A 7,649-nucleotide genomic window follows, 5' to 3' on the forward strand; every position below is an offset into this window, starting at 1 on the left:
GGAAATATAGGTGAAGATAATTTCGGGCCCCGTCCCCTATTGGCGAAAGTCGGATCCGCCCTTGTGACACATACACACACAACGGAAAAAATGGTGCCCCCCCCTGAAAAATCAAGGACCCCCCAGTGCCCCCCCAGGAAAAAAATCCTAGCTACGCCACTGAACTGCTCCCACTCTCTGCACTTCTTTTGAACATAGTGCCGAATTATTCCCAATCTCGACAGGATTTGGTAAAAGTTAATACCGCATCTTCATCCCCTTTCTCATCCCGAAGACATGATTGATGCAAGGCAAGACACGAAAGCCAACTAGATTTCCCGGGAGGCGAACTATTACCGCGCGGGCATCTATGTAAATCACATGCAAATGTATGCAAATCTGCCTCTACACTCTCGCTCTATATCGCATAATGGGTTTTCACGGACGCGTTTAAAACCCCATAAAAAGGCTTATCTCTTATTTCTGTTGAGCAGACAGCAAACATCTCAGAGAATTCATTATTTTTTTCCTCTCTTACGAAATAGAGAAAAACTACTTAAACAGACATTATAACTTTCAACGGAACAGGATAACAGCGAAATTATTTTGATGGAAAAATTTCTTATCGGGCGGATGGCTATTATATCTAAGGTAGCTTAGAAAAGAAAAAAGGAAAAAAAAGGAACGATACAAGTAAAATGATTTTGATGCGTAATGCCATCCGCAAGCTATGAAATATTATATTCAAAAAGGGAATCAGGGCAAAGATTTTGTACTTATCAGTTGCCTGTATATAGAGGATTATGGGTTTGGGATACAATATTTAGTAATACTTTTGGAGGTTCTTAAAAGTTCACCCTACAAGGACTAAGATAGTGTGAGTGACAGTTAATTAAAATTAGAACAAAATTGAGATGTAAGCATGGCTGGTAGAAAAGGATAACTAGAATCATCGGGGGAGAGGGAGGGAAAAAAGGAGGGATGAGAGAGAAAGAGAGAACAAAAGGAAAGAGGGAGAGAGGGGTATGGGGAAGAGGGGGGGGGGGGGTGAATTTAGGAATCATGAGAATGTCTTTGTTAACAACATACTAGAAGACCCATACAATATTTGATAAATACACATTTAAAATGATTAAACTTTGTTTGAAAATAAATCTTTTCAATGACAAAAATGGCAAAAAGAAGCTGCTGAAAACTGCTTATCTAATGACAAAAATGACAAAAATGTGCAAAAAGGGTAATTCAAAGTAAATTTACTTGGTAATGTATAAGAAATTACACTTTAAAAAACAATGGGTAAAATACTCCGTGAGGGTAATTATGTGTCCAACCAACATTTGGTATTTCTTTTGGGCATTTTTATTTAGCCAGTGTGATGAAAATTTTGCCCATTCTAAAGTAATTGCTGATTATTTTTTTAACCTTACCATGCTTACTTGACCATAATATGCTTCCCGCGTTGTGGAAAATATTGCCCCAAATTGGTTGGACACATAATTACCCTCATGCTGGTTAAAATTTTACCAAATATTTTTTACAGTGTATAGGAAGTAATAGATAAAACTGAGATCTATGATATAAAAGAGGAGTGAATTTAGAAAAATATAGACAGGTATATAAATAAATAGATTGTTGTTATCGTTGTTATTATAATTTTTATCGTTATTATTATTATTATTATTATCATTATTATTATTATTGCTATTATTATTATTATTATTATATTATCAGTATTGTATTCTTCGTTCATAATAAAAACTCAGTATCTGTCTGTGCGTAACACAATCATCCCACGCACTTTTAAAGACAGAAACGATATTATATATATTTTTTTAAATCATCAAATGATTGATAATGATATTATTGCGTAGTTTGAATAACTATATACAATTGAACTCTTAAATTTTCTCAACTTTGCATTCTAAAAACGCCGAATTCGTCACTCACTTCGCTCTGTTGTTCATTAGTTATGGACGGTCAGCCCAACTGCAATTCAGTAGTTTAGGTCATAATTAAAATCGTTACACAGCCATCGGAAAAAGACTCGTGATAGGCATTAAATTTCATCACCAAAAGTAATAGATACTAAAATTATCTACATGAATTTTGTATCCCTGTAAAGAAGAGAATTGTCTTTAAATTACTTCTTTTTGTCTTCAAAGCCTTTAATAACCAAATGCCAAAATATATCAAAGATAGCCTTGCTTCCCATAGACCAACTCGCCCTAATCTCCGTTCATCTAAAGACCCATCTTTGCTTGCCATACCCAAAACTCGTACAAAAACAGGTGATCGCACATTTAGTGTTACTGCTTCTAAAGAATGGAACAACATCCCCACTTTCATTAAATCATCAAATTCTTCAGATCAATTTAAGAAACTTCTAAAAACATACCTCTTTTCCGATTAATTTCTTTTGCTTGTATTTGTATTGTAATTATTTTGTACTTTTGTTTTAAATCGTTTGTAAACGCTGTGATATAGTTAACTATGGAGAGCGTACTAAATGCTAGTTATTATTATTATTATTATTATTATCCCTGTGTACATCACCTTTGATGTGGGGCGCCCCAGAAATTTTGTATTTTTCTTCTCAATTACCCCCTCCCCCATTGCTCGGACCGGATTCGCGCCGCAGGGTGTGTGTTTAAGTAGATATACAGTCATAGATTATTGAAAGATACAAAGTTATGAAAGTACAAACTGCAAATCGAGCGGACAGAATTGTGACCATTTAAAAAACAACAACACATTTTTGTGATAGATTTTGACATGATATTATTCAGTCAGAGGTACTACTCTTAATTGGTTAAATAGTTATACTTCTAAGAGGCAAGAATTTACATGTATCAAGTCAGCTCTAATTTACAGTATATTAATTGTGGTGTACCACAAGGCACAATCTAATGCCCGCCTTTATTTATTCTGTATATCCTTAAACCTGCAAAAACATATAATGTTCATTATAAGAACTCCGAAGCAACAGCTGATCATTATACAGAAGAAATGAAAATAAGTGGGATTTCTATTGCACAACAAACATAACTTGATTTGAGGTTTTTAGGTGTCATTGTAGATGAGTTTTTGACATGGGATGATCATGTTTCTAAAATATTGACGTCTGTATTACGATGTATAGGTATAATGTTTAAAGTAAAATATTACACTGTTTACCTCCCCAAGCATTACTCTCAATGTATTATTCTATTTTACTGTCACATGTAACTATTCAAATAAAGAAGTCACCACATATTTTCACTACAAAAGAAAGCTATTTCGTTTGTGTTCCGATGGTTGTTATTATGAAAACACTGATCCCCTCTGTAATCGTTTTAAACCTTAAAAAATTGATGCTATACATATATTTCAAATTTGCTTTGTTTATGTTTAGGTTTCACTGTCGCCAATGACCAACAACGGTGGATCATATGTTCCTTTTGAATTCATTCATTCATAATCATCCTACGAGAACTTCAAAATGTTCATTTCTTAAACCCGATAACCGCTTCAGCTCATACGTCAATAAGACATACTGGTCCTGATACCTGGAATAATATACCCATAACAATACGTTGTGCTTCTACATTGAATAAATTTAAGTTTGAGTTCAAACATTCCATAAGTAGCATTTATTCGATTTAAGATATCGTTTAACATTATTTTAATTTAGTTGTTTAATATTATTTTTCTAATTACTATGCTTTCAATATCGGTCTCTCTTTCCCTTCTCCTCGTTTAAACTATTATACCGCGTGTATGTACTTGCACATGTTTTTGTATTTTTGTGTATCTATGAAAAACAAAGTAATCGATACACGGCTGGCGGATTATCATCAGTAGACTAGTATTTGTTTTTTGATAATAATTATGTTTAGTGACATGTTTAATTTTTTTTCTTTCTGGCCCTGCTTTTGGTGTAATTTTCATATATGTACTGATGTATATTCAGGGCCGTAGTCTTTTCTTTAGGGGAGTCTCTTTTCAAGGCTTTGTGCTTATGACTGTCCCCCTTCCATGCAATGGCTGTTATTATTTTACCGTTAATATTGTTAATTCATTTTATCAATCAATCAATCAATCAATTTTTTTTTCAAACAAGTGCACACCTAGTTACCAATAATGCATATAGCATTTCTATTTATTTGAAAGCAGGTTAAAGAGCATTGTAGATTAAATGCCTTGCTCACGGGCATAGGTGCCGCTGCCGGGGATCGAACCCCGGACTTTCCATGTATAGCCAGGCGCCTTAAGGCGACCGCACACCTTACGATTGGTCTGCGACCCGATTTTGGAATAAAACCTAGTAGAATTTGATGCTAATATTGAGACTTGGAATATCTTACTGTGTAATGTTCTAAATCATCATACGAATACCTATGTTCAAATCTGTGACTATGCTATCATCCTTCTTAGAATAAAAGCGAATTTAATATCTAGTCGTAATGACGTCATAGCAGTCGTACGATTGGCTACGATTTGAAACTAATTTGGCCTTTACTCCAAAATACAGGCTTGCAATCTTTCAAAATGGTTTTATTAGTATTCTTTCAATTAATTTTAACCTCAAACAAAATGATATGTACCATTCACATTTTCAGAAAATGAGCAAAATGCGATTTGTTCCAAAATGGGATCGCGGACAGTCGTAAGGTGTGCGGTGGCCTCTAGACCACTCGGCCCCGGCACCTCCAATCAATCAATCAATCAATCAATCAATCAATCAATCAATCAATCAATCAACCAACCAATCAATCAATCAATCAATCAATCAATCAATCAATCAATCAATCAATCAATCAATCAATCAATCAATCAATCAATCAGTCAGTCAGTCAGTCAGCCAATCAATCAATCAATCAATCAATCAATCAATCAATCAATCAATCAATCAATCAATCAATCAATCAATCAATCAATCAATCAATCAATCAATCAATCAATCAGTCAGTCAGTCAGCCAATCAATCAATAATTCATCAATCAACAAAAAATTATTGTATTTTTTTGTTGGGGGGGGGGGGGGCATGGCTCCCAAGCTCCCCATCTCTTCGCAAGCGGCCAGTAGAACATGGGGACAATGCCCCCCCCCCCCAGCTTGAACCCCCACAGCTAAGTTACTAAGTTCTGGTGCCGCCACTGCGGAAGGGAGGGAGGGGGCGGCGCTGATTTATTATCAGTTATTATTTTCTAGCATATATTATTTTGACAGTAGAGGGCGACACACCATATTCTTGGGTCTAAAGATGTTGCTAAAGTAATACAAATGGCGAAAAATACAAGGACACGGGGAATAATTATGAAAAAAAGCAAAATATGAAGAAAAAAAAGTCGAAAAATATGAAGAATTTGGCGATGGATGAAAAGGGGAATGTTGACGAGGAAAATAAATCGAAAGCAGTCGAATGTTGATAAAAAATTATGACAACGAAAAATTGTTCTAAGGGGCGTCATATACATGATATACACAGTGAATATAGTAAAAGTCTTGATACACTCCCTATCATAAATCAATCGGAAATATATTGTAAATTGTGGTTTTAAAAAGGTGATAATGATGATGGCCATTCGATCTTTAATAAGTAAGTTGGGGTTATATAAGGTCTACAGTACGCCTTTGAATAGGTAAATAGATAGACGGCTGTTATCAAACAGGATTTCCAGGAAATGTTAAAAAGAAACATTGAATTGTGGTATGAATGTATATCATGTTATTAGAAGATATATAAGAAGGAAATTATTGATCACTGTAGTCTTTTTTTAAGATAAGGATTACTGAACACTATTCTACGCATATTAGAGTTTACTCAAATCAATAAGAGTTATCTTGATCTTATTTGGGGTTTCGTACAAATTAATGTTTGTTTTTATGTTTGTTTGATTTCGTTCAAAATGCGTTCCAACAAAAAGCACAACAACAATGCTTTTGTCATTTAATATCGCAAAGAGCACCAATTGAAACACGTTTTATATCATATCATCCACACATTAAAAGTTGTGAGAAATACGTATTAACATTACAATGTATTAATACATTGGAATAGTGATCAGCACTTGAGGGCTTAATAAAAACTTGAAACCAAACTCATTTCTGTAATCAACATCCTTGTTAGTTGATTAATTAAGAAATGAAATAATGATTAAAAAAATCTACTCTTACACAAAAATGAATAAATAACCTAATCAATGAACTGTGAAACAAAAAAACAGTGAAAAAATAAAGATAAATGAATAGAAAGAATGAATAAATACATACAATGGATGTTAAATGAGATACATGATTTTTAAAGCATACATGCAATAAATACGAGCAAAATGATATTGCGATGGCTAAGCAATCGAGGCAGCAAGAGGGCGCCATTTAACTTTTTGACTCTGTCTTCATTTAATAAGAGCATTTTCAACCAAACTCCACCACAAGGCTTTAACAGTTCACTCTGCTAAATCCACGCCACCTCGCGACCGTAAACATGTCTTACGCGGGGGGGGGGGGGGTGAATTATAAAAAATGGACCTTTTTACTGTTAATGTTTTCGATCCAGTGTTAGCCAGCAGGGAGTCGGAATATTTTCATTCCTGACAGACGTTAATTTTTTTTAGTGCATCTTAACTTTATTATTGGATAAACATAAATAAATCATGCGAACATGAACACAAATTTTTCGAAATGTCATATGAACAATTTGAGCATTTTATGTAATCATGGTCAAGATACGTATACATTTCACTAAATAATTAATGCGAACGCGAAGTGCGAGAAATGTGTAATATACTGACCTGAAAAGGGATTTGTTTAGAATTGTTTGCAGGGACTCATGAAGATGATCCATATCATCCAAATAATGCAAGTGCGAAGCGTCAGCAGAATTTTTTTGTATACTGACCTGAAAAATTGACATTCTAAGCACTGTTGTAATCAAGATTAGGATGGGTATCTAATTTAACAATATTGATGCCAGCACGACATTCCGACCCCAAAATTTGAAACTTTTAGCACATCTCTATCAAAGAATAGAAATAATAATATCATAACGCATTCGAGCGCAAAGCGCGAGGTGATATTGGCGATTTAGACATGAGAAACGAAACATCTATACGCACTTTGATAGAATATGGGAACCTATTCATAGTGTATGCAAGCGCGAAGCTCGAAATCAATTTCTTTAATATTCCGATCTGAAAAAAATAATTGACACTTTAAGCACTGTAGAATAAAGAACAAGACATGTGTCTGATATATATATATATATATGTATCACGTGAAGCGCGGGCTAACTTTCTTTTTTACACTTTTTAATGAGGAGGATGGGTATCTTGTTAAATGAATGATGCGAGCGCGAATGGCAAGCTGAAAAGTTTTGATTTTCCAATATAAAAACTAAACATTTTTAAGTACATTTTTTAAAACGAACTGTTTATATTAATGACTGATTTTTCAAGGCGATTTAGACCTGAAAATAAGACATTCTAAGCACATTTTGAAATCATGAACAGGGTGAGTATGCGAATGCAAAGCGCTGAAAACATTTGATATAGGCCTACTCAGTGATGGGTCCAGTGGGGGGGGGGTGGGGCACATCCGGCTCGTGCCCCCTTTTGAGAGCAATACAATAGTCAATATATTTTTTTGGTAAATATGCCGTTCTTATACACAATGGTGCACCCCCTTTGAAA

Source organism: Lytechinus pictus, chromosome 17, assembly GCF_037042905.1.
Source record: "Lytechinus pictus isolate F3 Inbred chromosome 17, Lp3.0, whole genome shotgun sequence".
In the NCBI taxonomy this organism is placed as follows: Eukaryota; Metazoa; Echinodermata; class Echinoidea; order Temnopleuroida; family Toxopneustidae; genus Lytechinus; species Lytechinus pictus.